The sequence below is a fragment of the Notechis scutatus genome, chromosome 1 (genome assembly GCF_049901735.1).
Source record: "Notechis scutatus isolate UNSWTSFEM ecotype Mainland chromosome 1, rNotScu1.2, whole genome shotgun sequence".
Classification (NCBI taxonomy): domain Eukaryota; kingdom Metazoa; phylum Chordata; class Lepidosauria; order Squamata; family Elapidae; genus Notechis; species Notechis scutatus.
The window spans coordinates 48,377,575-48,396,776 of record NC_142009.1 but is presented as its reverse complement, the minus strand read 5'-3'; the positions used below and the strand labels follow the sequence as shown (position 1 = coordinate 48,396,776).

Sequence of the window (19,202 nt, the reverse complement as noted above, 5' to 3'; positions counted from 1 at the left end):
CACCTTTTAAGGTTTAATCACAATTCTGTTCCTTTACAGATAAAAGGCTGCTTTCCAACAATTAGCTCTGACAAGAAAGAACCTGGCCAAGTTGTTTGTCAAGGCTGCCAAAAACCCAGAGATAAGAACTAATTTACAAGATTCTCCAAACACGAACTCAAATGTCCACCAGTTGAGTTTCAGAGCTTCTTTGCTGTCTGCAAAGAACGCTTTTCCAAACTTGGCTTTTATCCTCTTGAGGGAGGGGCCATTATCTTGCAGCCTTACTCCCGGAGTTGCCTGTGCTGCTGTAATTGTTCTTTCCTCTGAGTAATCCTGCATGCACGTGCACTTGGCACAGGCTACTCGGGAACCTCCTTGTCACTGCTGCCAGCCCCCACAATCTCTGAAGGCAGCAGTCCACTCCCTGATGGTCCTGGCCCCTCATCAGAGTCCTCGCTCTCCTCAGCCATCTGCACCTGCTGCCGGCTAACCACAACAGCACGGCACAGCAGAGTGCCACGCGGCAGCTGCTGAAATGACAGGGAGAGTGCAGGCTGGCAGGAGGTGAGTTGGAACAGCTCTGCATCTGTGCAAAGTGCACATTTTGTGCACATGTGCACACAAAGTGTGTGCATGCGTGCAAAGCACACCTACCAAGCCACACCCACTGACCCGATGGTAAAAATCTTTGAATCCCACTGATCTAAAGGCATACATCACTTAGAATGTTATACAAATTGTATTTCATGTATATAAGTCAGTGTATGTTCACCTTGCATATGAAGCTATTATGCCAAATTGTGTCCACCTGGGACTGCACTCCATCTATTTAATATCTACAAGACCCTTCAAATGTTAACACTACTTTTGTAAGGTTTTTAACAGAGAAGAAAAGCTCCTCATTTACTGAGCTTTGTCACTTCTTTCAGTATTTTTCTTTTTCTTCCACATAGCAGAGGAAAAGTGAGCCATTGGGGTAGCTGCTGTAAATTTGGTAAGGGTCCTGTTACACATATGCTTCTCAAGGGTTTAGAAAATGAACTACAGACAAAAGCGAAACATCTGGTTAGCATCAGTGAGTAGCTGAGTAGCTCATTTTTGAATGCTTGCATGAAACCGTGGCTGATTCATCTTCTACACACCAACTAATCATCCTGCACAAAGGCTTCTTAAAAATATCAATTTGAACTTCTGTGGTTATTTTTCCAACACTGAGCTTCTCCCTAGCAACACTCATTTCATCTCTGAAAAAAAATATTGTTAGGAGGGATTTGCTTGTTTCTAAACAAGGCAGGCATTGTTTGGCCTCAGGTCAGACAGCCTTATCCAGTCTCGCCCGTTGTTCAGCATTGTCTGTTTTAACCGGTAAGGGATTAAGGGAGGGACATAGAAAGGGATGACCTGCTCCCATGTCTTTCTGTTCTGTCCCTACTGAAACTGCACATTCAATTGCTCTGCAGGCTGAACCAGATGTCCAACTTGCCACAGCACACATACAAGCTGTGGGTCTTTTTCGCAAGGAAGCCTTGATTTCTACCTGCTCCCATCCCACCAGGATTGCAATCCCTGCCTCTCTTTTCCAGTTACATGTCAACAGCTGTGCTGCCTAACCTGCATTTCATTGCACTGTAGTCCAATACCTCCAATCCTATTGGTTACGGTGCCTCCCCGCTTCTTGATTGTGGGTCATTGCCCTCTATGGTCTCTATGTGTTCTTACAACGTCCCCCAGCAGACCAGTGAAAAAGGTGTGTTTGGGTTTTTTCACTGATGGAACTATAAAAACATCGGATTTGTTTATTAGCCTGGATCTATTTTTGTTTTTCCCCAAACAAAGTGAATTATACTCCCCTTCTATTCCAAGTGACGGGCGGGGGGAAATAAAATTTGTGTGGTTGTTGCTGTTTGCTCTGGTTGTTGTTTTGATAATGCAGACAAAGGTTTTGTTTGTTTTTTTTAAAAGAAGGGGAATATGCCAATCAGATTTCATAGTAAACACAGTCCATCACGTTATCATCATAACCAAGGAAGAAAAAAGAGTGGAAATCTGGAAAGGGAGCTCCTAAGATGATTTCCTTTTCAGCTGCCTCACCCAAGGGAGTCCACCAGCTTAAGGCAGCAGCAAGGAGCAACCCAAAGATTCCAAAATTCAGTTTGGCCTGCCACCATAATCTAGGTTATTTTGCAAAAGAATTAACTTTCTAAGCTGGAGTAAATGCTGCTTTCGTGCTGAATAGTCAAATTATCATCTATTTAAATGTGCAAGTATAACACACTCAATGTCCAGTGTTAGCCAGGGGGAGAGATGCTAGCTTCCTAATTAGTCGCAAAAGTTCAGTTACTGTGTTTTATCAGGAAAGGTTCCTAAAATACATTTTCTGTTCCAGTCTTAGATCTGTGCAATAAGGATGCTCATGGGAATATTTTGCATAACAATACTATGCCTGCCTTCATCTCCCCCATCGAAAATCATCTCTCACATTGTCTTTTGATGTGCAGGGTAATAAGACTAGGGAATTGGAGGCATTATCTGTGGGAAATTAAAACCTCTAGGCATTTGATCTTTAGACATAATTACATAATATGATGCAAGTGTTCAGTGCTGCTATTAATATTAATTTGAGCATCTACGCGGTATTTTTCTCCCATCTTCCAAATTCTTTCCTTCTGTTTTCAGTAACCCTTACCGATATTTGCCGTAAGTGAATATTATTACCTTTATACTAATCTCCTCTCCCCCCATCCCGTGTGTGTGTGTGTATGTGCATGCATGCACATATTCCCTGCTGAGTTGAAACGGCTATCTATCTGAGATGGCTTCTGCAGGAAGAAGATTAAAAAAGACAAGGTGGTAGATGTGATGTGATACAAACCTTGTCCCTTTTATGACAGTATGTGCATCAATACTGTGTGCATGCTCAATGTAGTGGGGTTCATATTACAACACAATGTCATATCTGCAATCTTGCCTTTCCTGACCCACAGACACATATTGCAGTTGGGACTGTTAAGAAATTGTTTAAAATGCTGTCGGACTGATAAATAAAAATTAGCATTAGTGTTCCACTTCAAATTTTTAACTGACGTAACGTAAGTAAAATAATATGAGAAATTGGAATTAAACAACACATTATGGGTTGATTTAGGAAGCAATTCAGAGGTGGAATTCAGCAGGTTCTGACCAGTTCTGGAGAACCGGTAGCAAAAATTTTGAGTAGTTCAGAGAACTGGCAAACACCACCTCTGACTGGCCCGCCCCCATCTATTATCTGCCTCCTGAATCCCAGCTGATCAGCTGGGTCTTCTTTTGTTGCCCTACACAGGAGAACGGAGCTGGAAAGCAGGTTAGTGGGGGTGGGGAGGGAATAGAGATTTTGCAGTAATCTTCCCCCAGGATTGGGGAGCGGATGGAAATTTTATAGTATCCTTCCCCTGCCACGCCACCAAGCCATGCCCACCAAGCCACACCACACCCACCAAGCTTTGCCCACATAGCCAGTGGTAAAAAAAATTGAATCCCACCACTGAAGCAATTCTACTGTCTCCATGCACCATAAAACATTGTCCATGAGATGAAGATGACCATCTTTGGCAGTGGAAAGATATAGCTCTGTCTGAGTAGAACAAAAAAAAGGGGGGGTCCAATCCTTGATTTGTAAATGCTCAGATTCTGCAAGATGATAAATCCAAAGTCCCGATGTATACTAAATATGGGTTGAATGCCTGTATTTCTAATCCAATGAGAGCATCAGAGGAGCATAATTAGAAGAAGTGAAAAAACAGCTCTTTCTTTCTTTTCCTTTGTTCATACAAGTGTGGCTTGAATTAAGTAGTTTATTTGCCAATTCTCATCCCTCTTACCTTGATAGTATACCTAATCATAAACAAGGAGAGTATCTTCCATTTGCACACTTGTAGCCCATGTAGTTTTGGAGAAGAGCAATGAGGTGCTCTTATTCTGTCCTGTACAAAGATAAACTCCACAAAGCATCCATGCAAAGTCTTTTTTATTGGTTCATCAGGCATCCTCAACAACTCACAGTTATGATGAGATTCTTCTTAATGTCCAATCCTTTGCATATCTGACTTGCTGGGTAAAAAGATGGTTATCTCCTATCCCTTTCATTCCATATTGTAGAAGCGGGGGTAGAGATGCTACCATGAGGCTGTGTTCAGGCAAGAGTAAAGAAACCTCCCCCAGCCCACCAAGGGTCAATTCAGTGACCAATCAGGGTTACAGATGTGGCCACATGACATGAACTACATTTTCCAGGCTATCTTAACTACATTTACTATGATGCATTCTTTTAAGGGGACAGCTCTCAATTCCTAACTAATTATCCCAAATCCCATCAACTCTAAACTGTCTGGACAGCACTCTAACTCAGGGGTTTCCAACCATGGCAACTTTAAGACTAACATCTACCTGCTATCTAGGATTGAACTCTTAACCTTCCACATGGGAGCCAAATATCTCCATCACTAGGTCACCATATCATTCTAGATAGGCAATAATAAATATCATTAATATTTCTATTATTTATTCTTTCAGTATGTTAATACCTATGGTCTTGAATGTTGCCAAACTTATTCACCTGAATTTCTGAACAGAAGTGGATATTTTTTACATCTGGTGGACACCTATTTATTTATTGATTGATTGATTGATTGATTGACTGAAGGAATTTATATTGTTGCCCATTCACCCATGGCGATTCAAGGTGGCTTACAGAATATAAAACCACATTTAAAACAATAAAAACTAACAAAAAGAATCAAATAAATTAATATAGAACAATATAACAAAATCACCCCTCCAATTCCCACCTACTGCCCTGATGACAGCAGATCACACGAGCCATTTAATGGGCTCCATCCTGCTCTGGATTCCTCAGTCCTGCTGGAAGAACCAGGTCTCCAATGCCTATAGTACAACTCTCCTTCCTTTCTGTTGTTATTCCATGTCAGCAGTCCATACAGATAACACAAAACATGGACCCAGGAAACAACTGTATTCCTTCAAGTCACTCGCTGATTTCCAGTATTGTTCTTTCTTTTTCTAGTCATCTTACATGGATCAAAAAGAAAAAGAAAGAATAAGAACACTATTTGAATTCCCCGATTCTTCAATTTCCTGCTTAGAATGTCAAAGTCAAAGGTGCTTGCTCTTTGTGGTACAATTGTCCCTACATGGATTAACAAGAAGGGATTATAGAAGGGATAAGTCTTGTGATTCATTCTGTCAAATCGCTGAACCATGCTCCTGGCAGACAGCATGCTTCATGGGTTGATAGGTCCAGTTGGCGTATCTTTGCTTCAGTTCCTTGTAGCAGTTCGTTATTTCTCTTCTTACAGAGATTTGAAAGTTGTTTTTGAGTTCCAGCAATGCTAAATCACTTCTGAGTCTCTTGCTTTTGTATGTCACTATTATCCACTGGGCTGGCTTCTCTCTGATTCTTTTCCTTGTGAAGAGTTGCTTTTTCTGTCAGTTCCTTTTGTTTCTTAACATATCACTAAAAAAAGACATTATTTCTTTAAAGTTTTGGGTGGGAAATTTTTGCTATGGGTTTCTCCTTAAACTCCTCTGCTGAACTTTATTCCCCATCTCCTTTTGGACAGGAAAGATATTATCTGTTTGTTTGTTTTTAATACGGCATAGCATATGGTAAACAACTATCATTTAGTGTCATAAATAGCATTCTAAGTTTCCTCTATTTCCTCACTCTATTTACTTCCAAAGTGAACTCACTCCTTAGAACTTGGCCACTTTATCATCCTTCTGAAATTTCTTCAGCAGCCTCTGTTAACCCCACAAGAAGCGATGATTCTGATTGCTTATCCATAATAAGCAATCAGTAACTCAGGACAGATCCTTCACAATTAAGAGCAATAGCTTTTTATACTTTACAGCCAAATGTAAAGAGATCTTCCATTGCCAGCATTTTCCTACATCCAGAGGTAGGATTCAGCAGATTCTGACCAGTTCTGGAGAACCGGTAGCAGAAATTTTGAGTACTTTGGAGAACCAGCAAATATCACCTCTGACTGGAAATTTTACAGTATCCTCCCCCTGCCACACCCACCAAGCCATGCCCACAGAAGCGGTAGTAAAAAATTTGAATCCCACCACTGCCTGCATCCCTTCTGCCCAGTGTAGGTGCCAGTTTGCCTTAGGAGGCAGCTGGGGAGATTAAAAATGTGTCCAAAATGTTTCAAAAATATTCATGATTCCAGAAGGAATAATTTACAAATGAAACTTTGCAAACTTCATTTTTATTTAGATAACCCAGAAATCTCTACTGATTGACCCAATTGGTTAAAGGATGCAAAACATTAAGAGCTTTGGAAAGTACTTGGCATGAGCCTTCTTTCCCCCCACCTCCAGCTGCCTCCAAGGACTGAGGCAGCTGCATCCTCCAGAAGGCTTGGTGTAGTTCCTCCAAGGGATCTCCCAGGTTGTTTGTACAGGTATGTGCCTGCAGAGGCCACACTTTCCTGGGACCTCTGGCAAAGCAAAGTAACACCATGCCCATACATGCAGAAATAACTTGGGAAAGCCCTTGAAACACCTTTGCTTGTGCCAGCACAGTTAATGATGATTCTTTTCAAATACTTTACACAGACCTACAGATTGCATTTGTCTTTCAAGCAGACAAAGTGATGGCACAAAAACCTACAATATAAAAACAAAACAAACAATGGGTATAGACAGTAAACTAAAGCAAAGCTTGACTATGAAACAAATAAATCTCACATCCAATCTCCCAGAATAAACGATTCATGTCAACACCCAGTTTATCAACTGTGAGCTTATTTGGCAATATGATTGATCTCTCTGATGGCACAGACATATACATATATGTCACACGTTGAACTATGGTTTGTTTACTTATTTATTTTACTTACTTAATATACCTAGCTAGTTGATTCCACCTAGGATTGTTCCATATTGAATATGGAAAATAAGGTGGAATTTACTTAGAGTGTCATTAATGCTATTGGATTTGGATATTCAATTTCTCCAATACTGATATTCCTGGAATTGTGTTAAGGGATTATCCAAAAAATGCAACAATTAATATGTCCTTAAAAGTTGCAGACAATTGACTTTATATCCCTTTATATATCAATATTCAATTATTTTCCTCTCTATACAATTCTCTGAAAAGGATAGTAAGGTGCTGAGAGCCACATAGCCCTAGGTCATCCTTGGGTACCTGGAGTAAGTTCTTGCCTTCCCTCTTTCTTCCAAATGATAGATCAAATATTTCCTCTTCCCTTTAGTGGGATCCATGTACAAAGAATCAAAGTTGCAGATCAGCTCTTAGAAATACCAAATGTAGTGGCCATTGTTTCTTTGACACAAAAATGACCTTTTAAATCAACAATGAAAAAATGTTAGCAAGAAAGGATATGAATATTTATTTATCTAAGATATCCAATAAGAGCCTGTCTGGGTTCATTAAAATGTGAGAATTAGTTAGATTTGTTATTTCCTTTTTTTTTTGAACTGGCATAGCCCAATATTATTAGGCATTTAAAATATATAAAAGAGCAGATTAAATTACTTGTAAAATGTGATTGCATGAAAAAAGAAAAACCAATTGTGACATACCTGCCAAGAAATGGCTGTTTCTCCACCCCCCACCCCTTATTTATATAGAACTGTAAAGGATTCTTGGCAGAATACTCAACTGCTTATTGAGGGGTTTGTTTATCAAATGTCTGACAGGAACACTAGGCGCAATTCACATGTCTAGATGAAAAAGGGAGGAAATATCCCCTTCAGGTTCTGTCTTGGGGACCTGACAGCAGGAGCTTTTATGGCGTATTTGTCCGGAAGTAATAGGAATAGGGACGTGGTGGTTCAGTGGCTAAGATTGACACGCTGAGCTTGTCGATCAGAAAGGTCGGCAGTTCAGCAGTTTGAATCCCTAGTGCCACATAATGGAGAGAGCTCCCATTACTTGTCCCAGCTTCTGCCAACCTAGCAGTTTGAAAGCATGTAAAAATGGAAGTAGAAAAATAGGGACCACTTTGGTGGGAAGGCGACATCGTTCCATGCGCCTTCAGCATTTAGTTATGCCGGCCACTTGACCATGGAGACATCTTCAGATAGCGCTGGCTCTTCAGCTTTGTAATGAGATGAGCACCTCCCCCTAGAGCCGGAAACGACTAGCACGTATGTACAAGGGGAACCTTTACCTTTTTAAATAGCAATTGAATGGATCTGACCTGTGTACACTGAAAGCTGGGAATCATGGCAAACCACAGGAGTACTTCTGACATGTGGATTTCCTTTTAATTGTTACACTTGTTAGAATCAGGAGTAGTATTATTAGTACTACACTTACAAAAAAAAATCATTAGATTAAGAATTTAAAGTTGCAGCATAAAATATAACAAAGCAATGAACTGAAACTAAAAACACTTTGCAACGCAAAAAGCAGCAGCATAGCAATTAAATCAAACAGCGTGGAATCCTACTATATTAAGTTTCAGGACAGTCAGTAAAGGTATATGTTTTATTTAAAACTCGGGGAAGATACTTAATCTGGGGAACATTGGCCAAAATGTGCTGAAACTGAGCCTACTTAGAATTGCTTTGGATAGTGAGATCTGCTGTATATAAACTTAATAAACAAATAAATAAACTGACTAGATATTATCAGTAAATATCACATGCTACAGGTACAACTAAATTAAATGCTTCCTCATCATAATAGAAAATTTTATGTGAAAATGCCAGCTGACTATGCTGTATGGGAAACTGCAAGTTTTAATAAATGCAGTTAAAGAACAAAAATAAGTATCTTTTTTGTCTGTAAAACTAAAAAAAAAAAGAAAAAGATTACCTTGGTTTGCAGCTAAGCTCAAGTAGCTACGTCATGCCAAAGAAGAGGCCTACAAGAAAGGAGACAGATTTTGTACAATCAGGCCAGGAATGTATTAACAAGGGAGAATGGGGTACAAAAGAGAAACTAATCCAAAAAGCTGAGGAATCAGTTCTCAGCACCAACAAATGTGTGGAGAGCCCTGAAGAATATCATTGGCTACAGCAGACCTCCCTCCCTTACTGAAGAGAATCAGTAAGGGAGATGACTACTGTAGGTTTGAGAGGAGATCACTGTCAACTATCACTACCTTTCCCACCTGAGATACAGCAGCAAAATTGCCTCCATTCCCTCTGGGCCCCCACACTTCTGGTGATCTTAGAAAAAGATGTGCAAGATCTATTTCATATACAAAAGATCAGAAAAGCACCAGGCCCAGACACAGTAACTCCTTCTTGCATGAAAATCTGTGCTGAACAACTGGCCCCCATCTTTACCTGCATCTTTAATAAATCACTGGAAACATGCTATGTCCCTTCTTGCTTCAAAGCTTTACCATCATCCCAGTTCTCAAGAAGCACTCCATCAGGAAGGTAAATGACTTCAGATTGGTTGCTCTGACATCTGTAGTTATGAAGCTCTTTGAGAGGTTAGTGCTGGCACACTTGAAAATCATCATGGATCCGCTGTTAGACCCCATGCAGTTTGCAAATAGATCGGCAGATGATCCTGTCAATATGGCACTGCATTATATCTTGCAACATCTTACTCCCCAGGGATCTATGCATGGGTCCTTTACTGTAGACTTCAGCACAGCTTTCAATACCATCATTCTAGAGCTATTCACTTTAAACTGATTCAGCTTGCTGTATCTGTTCATACTTGTAGGTGACTTACTAGCCTTTTGATAGATAGAAAGCAATAGGTGAAGCTAGGGGAAATCACTTTGGCACCTAGACCAGGGCTGTCAAACTCCTGGCCAATCGGCTGGATGCATCACACACTGACCATGCCCATGTCCAGTTTAGCAAAGGGCGGGAAGTCCCAATACACCAGGTGATGCCATTGTGACAACATGAGTTTGACACCCCTAATCTAGACAATAGCACAGGCACCCCTCAAGGCTGTGTTATCTCCCTATTGCTCTTCTCTCTATATATACCAATGACTGCATCTCTAAGAACCCTTCTGTGAAAGTACTGAAGTTTGCAGATGATATAACTGTCATTGTCTCATTAGAAATAGTGATGAGTCTGCATATAGTTGGGAGGTTTAACAACTAGTCCTGTAGTGCAGCCAAAAGAATTTGGAGCTGAACATTCTTACAACTGTAGAGATGAGAGTGGATTTCAGGAACCATCCTATTCTACCACTTCTTACTATATTCAACAGCACAGTATCAGCAGTAGAATCCTTCAAGATTTTGGGTTCTATAATCTCCCACGATTTGAAATGGACACCTAACATTAGAACCATAATAAAAAAGGAACAACAAAGATTGGTTTTCCTGAACTTTCAACTTGTCCACTAAGACGCTAAGATCTCTCTCACAGTTACTTAGCATATGGCAGCTACAAGTTGAAATGGTTTTTAAAGACTACACAAATTCATTGATAGAAGGGACTATCAATGGTATAATCTCAGTAGTCCACTAACTCTGGAATTACAGCCAGCACACCTTAAATGCCAATAGCAGAGAGAAACTGTTTGTGTGATTTCTGAATATAATTGACTGGTAATGGAATAATATAGAATATTGGATTAAATAATGCTTGGCTTAATCATGAAAGCATTTTGATTATACATGAAAATGTGAATGCATCAAGAGGAGCTGCTGTACTGCTGAAAAGATTTGAGAGGAATTAAATGGTAATAAAAACATGGTACAACACATATATTTATATTATCATGTAGGATGTATAAAATTCTGGGTCAGTATCCACCCTTTGCTATCTAGATTCTAAATTTAATAATAATTCTCAATCTAATAATACCAGCTAGCCCGGCTAACAGAGATAATTGATATAAAAGAAAGGTTGATATGGGGAACATAGTCTTCTTATAGACAAACCCAGGCCACAAATCTGAATGTCAGAACCTCTATCCATACATACCTAACATGCTTTATTTCTTGTAGATTTGTTTGTTTATTGGTATGGCTACCCTCTAACAGAGCAACTCAGGGAGTAACAGAATTTTTAAAAAATACATACACATACACAAAATATACAAACAACAATGAAGAAATAAAATGCACACTACTTTGGGAACTAAACACAACAATAATATGTTTATTTTCACAGTGGGCATATATGCATCCCTCGGCCAAGCCCCTGAGGGAAATACGTGATCTGTTCTAGAGGCTGACATGATCGGGGCCAATCAAATCTTGGAGGGATACTGTTCCATAGGGCAGATACGACCACAGATTAGGCAAGTTTTCTGGGTCTCATCAGGTGACTCCAATCCTGTTAGATCTTGTATGATGGGCAGAAATAATTGGAGACAGATGACCCCTCAAATATCTAGGTCATATGGTATGTAGGGCTTTAAGATGAGCACAAGCATTTGAATTGTGCCTGTAACCAATGCAGCTCACAAAACAGAGCTGTTATACCGACATACTGAGCTACAACCAAGTTCTGTCTAGGGAAATGTATCCCCATGGAGATATGAACTTTTTTCTGTTAAAGTGATTATACTTCTTTTTTTTTCTTCTTCTTTGCATGTGATTATTGCTGCAGAGAACCTGAGAGTGAAATGACATTTCATTCCATAGAGGATTTCTTTTTTATTCTTTGAACTGAGCGGTGGAAAAATTATTTATAGCAGACAGATTTTTTTTTTTCAATACCTAGATAATGGCTTTTGTCTTCCAAGATGATAAGATAGGACAATGTTTTATCTGGCATCTCAACTGGACAGACATAGATAAAAATGTTGTTTCCTATCCTGCCTGAATCCTCCATATAATGGACAAATAGCACACTTTTTTGGTAATAAAAGAGGAGGCTGCTAAATTAGCATATTATACATAAATCGTGTATAATTTATTATTTAAGATTATGTATAATTTATTATTGAAATGTGTATAATTTATGCCTAGTTTTTAAATAATTTATGCAAAACATTTGTGCCTAACATTTTGAAAGCATATTATATCCTGTGTGTTGTAGCCCCACCCCAACCTGATGCCTGCAGGTGTGTCTTAAACTTCCTTCTTGGAAGTCCCAGCTGCATAGTTGTTATTCTAGGAATGAGGGCCAGCGGATTTGAAGTCCAGGGCTTCTGAAGGGAACAACACTGGAGAAGCAGACACAGAATATAATGGCTGCCCTTAGTTTTTCATTACAGCTGTACAAACAGGGATGAAGAAGATTTAAAACAGCTGTTTGGGATTGGTACACATTTTTGACTTGACCTGAACAGCTTCCTTGTATTAAGAAAGTTCAGTTGAGACAGGAAATATGGTTTTAATTCCTGGAAAAACAAAAGAACCATTTCTGTGACTATGTTTCATTGTTTTTCTTTCTCACCAAATATTAAACACTAATAAGTCATTGCATACATTGGATAAAGGTAGAAGGTTTATTTTATTTATATGCCACCTTTATTACTTTTATAAATAAAGGTAAACTCACATAATATTCTTTCCTCATAACAACTGTGAGATGAGTTGGGTTGAGAGAGAGTGATTAAAGTTACCCAGCTGATTAAAGTTACCCGGCCTTCCTGCATAAAGCAGGACTAGAACTCACAATCTCCTGGCTTCTAATCAGGTACCTTAACCAGGGGTGGGATTCTACCAGTTCTGTCCACTTCTGTAGAACCGGTTGCTATGAAAAGCAGCAGAGAGCATACATAGAACCGGTTCTATGTCTGCTGCTGTTTTGGCTCACCTGCCCACCCGGGCTCTTACCTGACCTTTATTTCCTGCATTTTCAACCGCAGCTGCTTTGTGTGACACAGCTGAGGTTGAAAAAGCAGGAAAAAAGTGCTTTTTCAACCGCTGCGCGCCCACAGGCAGCACTGCTCAGCTGTCCAGGCAGCTAGATGATAACGATATACACGTGCGCACAGTGTACATCAGGCGCGCACGTGCACGAAGCATACATGCGTGCGCAAAATGTAAAATCACTGAACCGATAGTTACACCAGTCGGATCCCACCCCTGACCTTAACCACTAGTTCATTTAGTTCAGTATAGCTCAGGCCAGATAGATCTAGATTAGAGAAAACTGGTCTAAACGGATTGGAAAAATTCTCAGGTTTCAAATAATTGGAGATCAAAGAGGTGCAACCAGTGGTGGGATTCACAATTTTTAGTACCGATTCTATGGGTGTGGCTTGGTGGACGTGGCTTGGCTTGGTGGGAGTGGCTTGGTGGGCGTGGCAGGGGAAGGATACTGCAAAATCTCCATTCCCACCCCACCCCACTAACCTGCTTTCCAACTCTGTTCTCCTGTGCAGGACAAGGAAAGAAGACCCAGCCGATCAGATGGGAGTCGAGAGGCAGAGAATAGATGGGAGTGGGGCCAGTCAGAGGTGGTATTTGCCGGTTCTCTGAACTACTCAAAATTTCTGCTTCCGGTTCTCCAGGACTGGTCCAAACTGACTGAATACCACCTCTGGGTGCAACCTATTACCAGCTATTCTTCTCCCTGTTGTGACCTTTGTGATAATACAGGCAATACTACTTTTATGTGCTTATTTTTTTAGAGCTAGTTTGGTGCAGTGGTTAAAGCAACAGGCAAGAAACAGGGAGACTGTGAGTTGTTAGGCACAAAGACAACTGGGTGACCTCAGACCAGTCACTCTCAGCTTTAGAAAGTAGGCAGTAGTAAAGTAGGCCAAGAAAGCTGCAGAGACTGGTCCAGGCAGTTGCCAGAAATATCATCTATGTCTACCTGCTGTCTATCTAACTCTTTAACTTGACCACACTCTTATATTTTGCATTGTTTTTAGAAAGCTTTAACTAAAACATGATTCGCAAACATACCCAAACAACACAGTTTGTATTTGCTTTGCTGTTAGAGAAATAAAATCAGGTTGGCAGATATGGATGGCAAAGAGGAAAATCTTTTTTAAAAAATTACCCAAGAGGACTATGGAGAAAAAGGAGCTAGAAAAAGAGACGATATCTAGCAACTCAAATGGCTAAGAAGGACTTCTGTAACTTTAGTGGCTGTTGAAAAGAGAAGGAGTGGCTACTGATTCTAAAATGGATTATTTGTACTGCTAAATTTGTATTACAGGAGTTTGTGATTGCTTTGAAGTCTATAAACATTCAAAGACACAAGAGCCAAAAGAAAGTTCAAAAGATCATTGGCTAGATCAAGACCAGCAGCCTTTTCATTTGACTGGGAAAAAGAAAAGAAAAATAACAGTACTGTAGCAATAGCACTTAGACTTATATACCGCTTCATAGTGCTTTATAGTCCTCTCTAAGTGGTTTACAGAGTCAGAAAATTGCCCCCCCGCAACAATCTGGGCCTTCATTTTACCAACCTTAGAAGGATGGAAAGCTGAGTCAACCTTGAGCCGGTCAGGATCGAAGTGCCGAATTGCTAGCAGTCAGCAGAATTAGCCTGCAATACTGCATTCTAACCACAATGGCCACTAATACTGTAAGGCTTTTCTTAGCTCTAGGATGAGAAAGAGTAGGAAGGAGAAGAAATAGAACAGTGCACATATAAATTAAACTTATATAATAATCCCATCCACCCATCACCACCCCAAGATCTGAATGGTTTCAATGCTGCTGGCATTTTGTAAGTTGTTCAAGATCTGGTTTTTCCCTTGGGCAGTCCACCAGGAAGCTGTGAGACTGTTTTCTGGGAAGCAATTGTTTTGTTATGAGTCACTCTAAACATGTGTGTTGTTTTAATTATTTGTAGTTGTTTTTTAACATAGTGTTAGACAGAGTCACATTTTCCTTATTCGGTAGCAAGCTACTCAGAAAGACTGCTTAGGAAAACTTTATGGTACAAAAAAATTGTCTCTTGGAAAAAAGATATAGCTAGAAGAAAAATTGCTTAGGTTAATTTGTACAACTAAAATAGCAGCAAGTTTAAACTCTTTCTTTGTTTTACAAATGAAAGAAGAGTTTAACATAATTAGATAATGATTAAACCATTATCATTTCAGTTTGATCATTATATAACATTTCTATTAAGCTGAAACAGTACATCTAAATTTAAGCCAAAATCAAAAAATAGTCTTAGTATTTTTTGCTCAACCCTCCCCCTTTAAAATTGTTTAATGCTTTTATAATGCCTAAAAACTGTTCACCTATACACCAGTTTCTAAACATTTAATTGTAATAATTGTTTATTATAGCAATAACACTTAGACTTATCTACCTCTTTATAGTGTTTTACAGCCCTCTCTAAGTGGTTTACAGAGTCAGCATATTGCCCCCAACAATTTGGATCCTCGTTTTATCCATCTTGGATGGATGGAAGGCTGAGTCATCCTTGAGCCTGGTGGGATTTGAACTGCCAAATTGTAGGCAGCTGGCTGCAGCAGTAGCTTGCAGTACTGCATTCTAACTACTGCACCACAGAGGCTCCTGTAGATTCTGTAATAATTAACATTTTCTCAATGTTATTATTGTATTATTTCCCAAATTCTCAATATTATTATTATATTCAGCAAGCTAGCCAAAAACATCATCTGATTATTGGCATATTGAAGCAGTGCTGAAACCACTTTGGCAACTATGAGCCAGCACAAGATAGGTTCAACCAGGTTTGCTTCAGAGTTGACAGTTACTCTGACATTACTCGGAACACCGACACACTTGGTTTATTTAACACAAGAACAAATGTATCAGGAAAAAAAAAATCCTAATGAATACATTAAGCATATTTACAACAAAAATATGGTACAGAAAATTATGTTAGCTTTACCAAGTAGGTGAGATGGAAAACACGATCCGATAAGCTAATTCTACCTTATTGTAAAGCTATATTAACAGAATCTTGCCTGTCTGAAAGTACCATTCTCCCACCAACCCTTTACAGGTGATAACTTGGAGGGGGGGACTTAGGGAAGGTTTCTCCTGAACCTTTTGATCCATCCGAAGTGCATCTGTATACTATGTTTCTTCTTATCTGACTGTTTCCTAGACAGCATCTCTTCACACAGTCTCCCAAAGTCATTTCCACATACCATTACAAATTATGTAATGACTTCATATTTTTAATTATTCAACAAAAGTATTTGAGGAGATAGTTTTAGTATTTATTAATATTTGGTAATAGAATAGCTAAATAATTTGAAAGGTCCAAATGGAAGTTTTAATTTATAGTCAGAATACGTCTCTGATCTCTGATACGGAATGAAATTTTTAGCTTTAAAATATGAGCTTGCACTTTTTAAAAAGAATTAGAGAATTTATAGATTATTGTATATTTCAGTATTATGACTGAAACTGAATAATTGAGAGAGCTTGTTGAGAGCTTTAAGCCTAAATAGAGTGCTTTTTAAGGATATGATTGTAATAAGCATGAAGGTAAACAAATGTACAGTATGCTATCTGTATTTCATCACTTGATGCTTTCTGACAACTGTCTTGATAGTCTTTAATCCAGGAGGAAAGAAACACATCCTAATGTATTACTAAAGTAGCCATAAAGAATTCATAGCAGTGTTTTACACATTTTTGCCACTTTGTCAGACTACAATAATATTTTATCTGTCTGTCAGCAGTAAGCAAAGAACTGAAGTTATTTGACTGTTAAACAATGTTTCTCAGACAATTTTAAAGGTGGTTTATGGCTATGTTCTTGTTCACAAAGAGATTACACTAATAATTATATCTGAATTCAACCGCTTTTTATTAATATGTCATTTGATTTGCAGTCCAATCCTTGGATGTATGCAGATTTTATATAAAATAAAATCTAATGTGGCAGGTTGATTGGTAACTAATAGGGCTATGCAACCTTCAAGAGTAGAAGTGGTCAAATGCACAGGAATGTGCATGCATGAAACCATCTTTTCAAACTGTTACAGTAGCCATGGAGTTCGCAAAAAAAATTCTTAGCATGGTTTCCTCACAGCAAAGCAAAATGGCAGTACATGCACACACATAGGGCATGAAGGCTACAGTAGCTTTCAAAATAACTCCATGTGCCATGCAAAAACCACACCATAGCTGCACATGTTTAGGTATTGCACTTTATATTGTTCCATTTCTCTTTTTGGAGAAGGTTTAAGAGTAATGCCGTTTGTTCTCATAGTCTCATAATTCACAGTGACCGAAAAATGCATTTGTCTAACATTTGAATCTCTAATAGAATGTGAAAATGGCCTTGGAAGACAGAGGGAAGAAATGTTGCCTAGGAAACAATCAGATAAAAGAGGGAGAAGCTTGTAACTGAATAACAAGCAGAGAAGTAATTTAGAAAATATGTGTCCTAATTTAGCAAGCAGTTAAAAAGGGATGGCAAGAGAGTTGTACTTTCAGACTTGGCAAGATTCTGTTAATGCAGTCTTATAATAAAGAAAAATTAGTCGTCTGATCTTGTTTCCTGTCTGGTTTACTTGGGAGGGTAACAAAATTTTACTTTGTATTAATCTTGGTTATTGGGGGCAAATTACCATATTGTATGCACTCAGTTTATTTGGTTAATTCATTCTTCATTGTATTATTGAAACCCAGAAATCTGTTAATTCATTAGGCATGTTGTCTGAATGCAATCAGTCAGGTATCAGTAAAAGTGAAAAGTCAGTATAGACTGAAAAGTCTATATGTCAGGTAATATTTCTGATAATACTGCCACTATCTTAAAAAAGTAGAAGAAATTATCAATATAATACAAACAATAATATACCTATTTCAATATTGTGTGCATTGTTCTTTTCTTCAGATAGTTTTTCAGTAAGGCCAATTCATTTACAATATAAGTTCTCTATTCTGTTTTGTTATGTTCATTTCTGTTGATTTTATTTTAAACAGCTAAATAAATACTGAGTTCAAAAGCAATTGGTATATGAAATTGGATGCTCTAAGAAAATGTCAGAGAGAACAGAGGTGGTGGTGGTGGTTGATGATCATGTTGATGTCATTCTTTCAAAAATGTATCTTTTATATGAAAAGAATGTATTTCAAAATTGAAACTGTATTAGGGTTCTTCTCCAATGATGAGCACAGTCTTTGAGCCAAGAGAAAAAGTATTTTGCTCCAATCTGCTTCAAGCAATGAGTCTAGTGGTTTCTGTTCTTATTGTTTTAATTTGGGACAATAAAGAAAACAATTGAGGGATTTACCTTCTTCAGTTCCTCTTCCACTGAATGTCACCTGCTAGCCTCTTATCATGCTCTCATCCATCCATATTGCCTCTTATCATGCTCTCATCCATGGTTGGTGGTGTCAGACTAAACTCAAGGACATCAAAGGAATTCAGCCAGAGTTCACTTCCTTACTGCTTACACAAAATAGACATAATCTTGCCAAACAAAGCCCTTGCTACTCTCAACCCAGTGGATATACCCTGTCTCCTATCCAGCTCTCCGGACTGTGCTGCTTCTTGTCTGCCCCTCCTTTCTGTAGTGTGCTCCGTTTGTCCTGGGAAACTACCACTTCATAGTAGTCCATCTCACCAGCTCCCCCTGGGTAAACACCATCTTTCACAACAGGCTATTTCTGAACAAATGTCTGGCACTTTTTCAATAAATATTAAAGCCAAATCTAAAAACAACCCAGCTGAGAATCTTCAGATGAGAGAAGAGGCACACACTGAAGCTGGAGGATGATCTGATCTGTTTTCTGTAATAGCCCAGTGGACAGCCACAAGTAAGGCAGTGAACATTGGAAAAAGAGATTGTGAATGTTAAACTAAACTGTTGTCAAAGACCATTTGAAGCGCTTACAGGCAGTTTTTTCTTGCACATAATACTCTGAAGAAGTATTTTTAGCTGGTAAATGTCAGGAATATACCTTACAAATTAAAATGCAAATGTCTTCTTCTGACTGCATCTGACTCAGTGGTGGGATTCATTATTATTTTTTTGTACTACCGATTCTGTGGGTGTGGCTTGGTGGGCCTGGCAGGGGAAGGATACTTTAAAATCTCCAGTGAGAGGTGGTATTTGCCGGTTCTCTGAACTACTTAAAAATTCTGCTTCTCCAGAACTGGTCAGAACCTGCTGAATACCACCTCTGATCTGATTGCTGTCATAACTTCTAAAGAGCACTTATTACCTATCTTTTGCTGTCATTACTTAGAACAGTAGGACAAGGTTGGCTTCTTAGTGGGCAGCCAAAGATTGCATGGTGGTGCTATTCCGGATGTCTGCTAGACATTCTCTCCAACCAGAAAATTCCACATTATCAATCGGTTTCTCCTGTTTCTTGTCCTGCTCACTCTTAATAGTTTAC

The 19,202-nt window shown here is 38.9% G+C and overlaps 3 long non-coding RNA genes across 3 annotated transcripts in view; all 3 read right to left on the bottom strand.

Annotated features, from left to right (window-relative positions):
• Positions 1–3,595, bottom strand: LOC148132792 (uncharacterized). The gene is made up of 2 exons (XR_015749264.1): positions 3,504–3,595; positions 1–1,226 (listed from the first exon to the last, which is right to left on the bottom strand). It is a non-coding gene; the product is annotated as an uncharacterized LOC148132792 (long non-coding RNA).
• A 1,772-nt stretch (positions 3,596–5,367) lies between these two features.
• LOC148132790 (uncharacterized) overlaps positions 5,368–19,202 on the bottom strand; it is a 36,807-nt gene continuing 22,972 nt past the window's right edge. Inside the window, exons 2-3 of the long non-coding RNA XR_015749259.1 lie at positions 8,837–8,885; positions 5,368–5,494 (exon numbers count right to left, since the gene is read on the bottom strand). This is a non-coding gene — a long non-coding RNA (uncharacterized LOC148132790). The remainder of the gene's footprint in view (positions 5,495–8,836; positions 8,886–19,202) is intronic.
• LOC148132791 (uncharacterized) lies at positions 11,078–14,517 on the bottom strand. Its single transcript, XR_015749258.1, has 2 exons — positions 14,324–14,517; positions 11,078–12,295 (listed from the first exon to the last, which is right to left on the bottom strand). It is a non-coding gene; the product is annotated as an uncharacterized LOC148132791 (long non-coding RNA).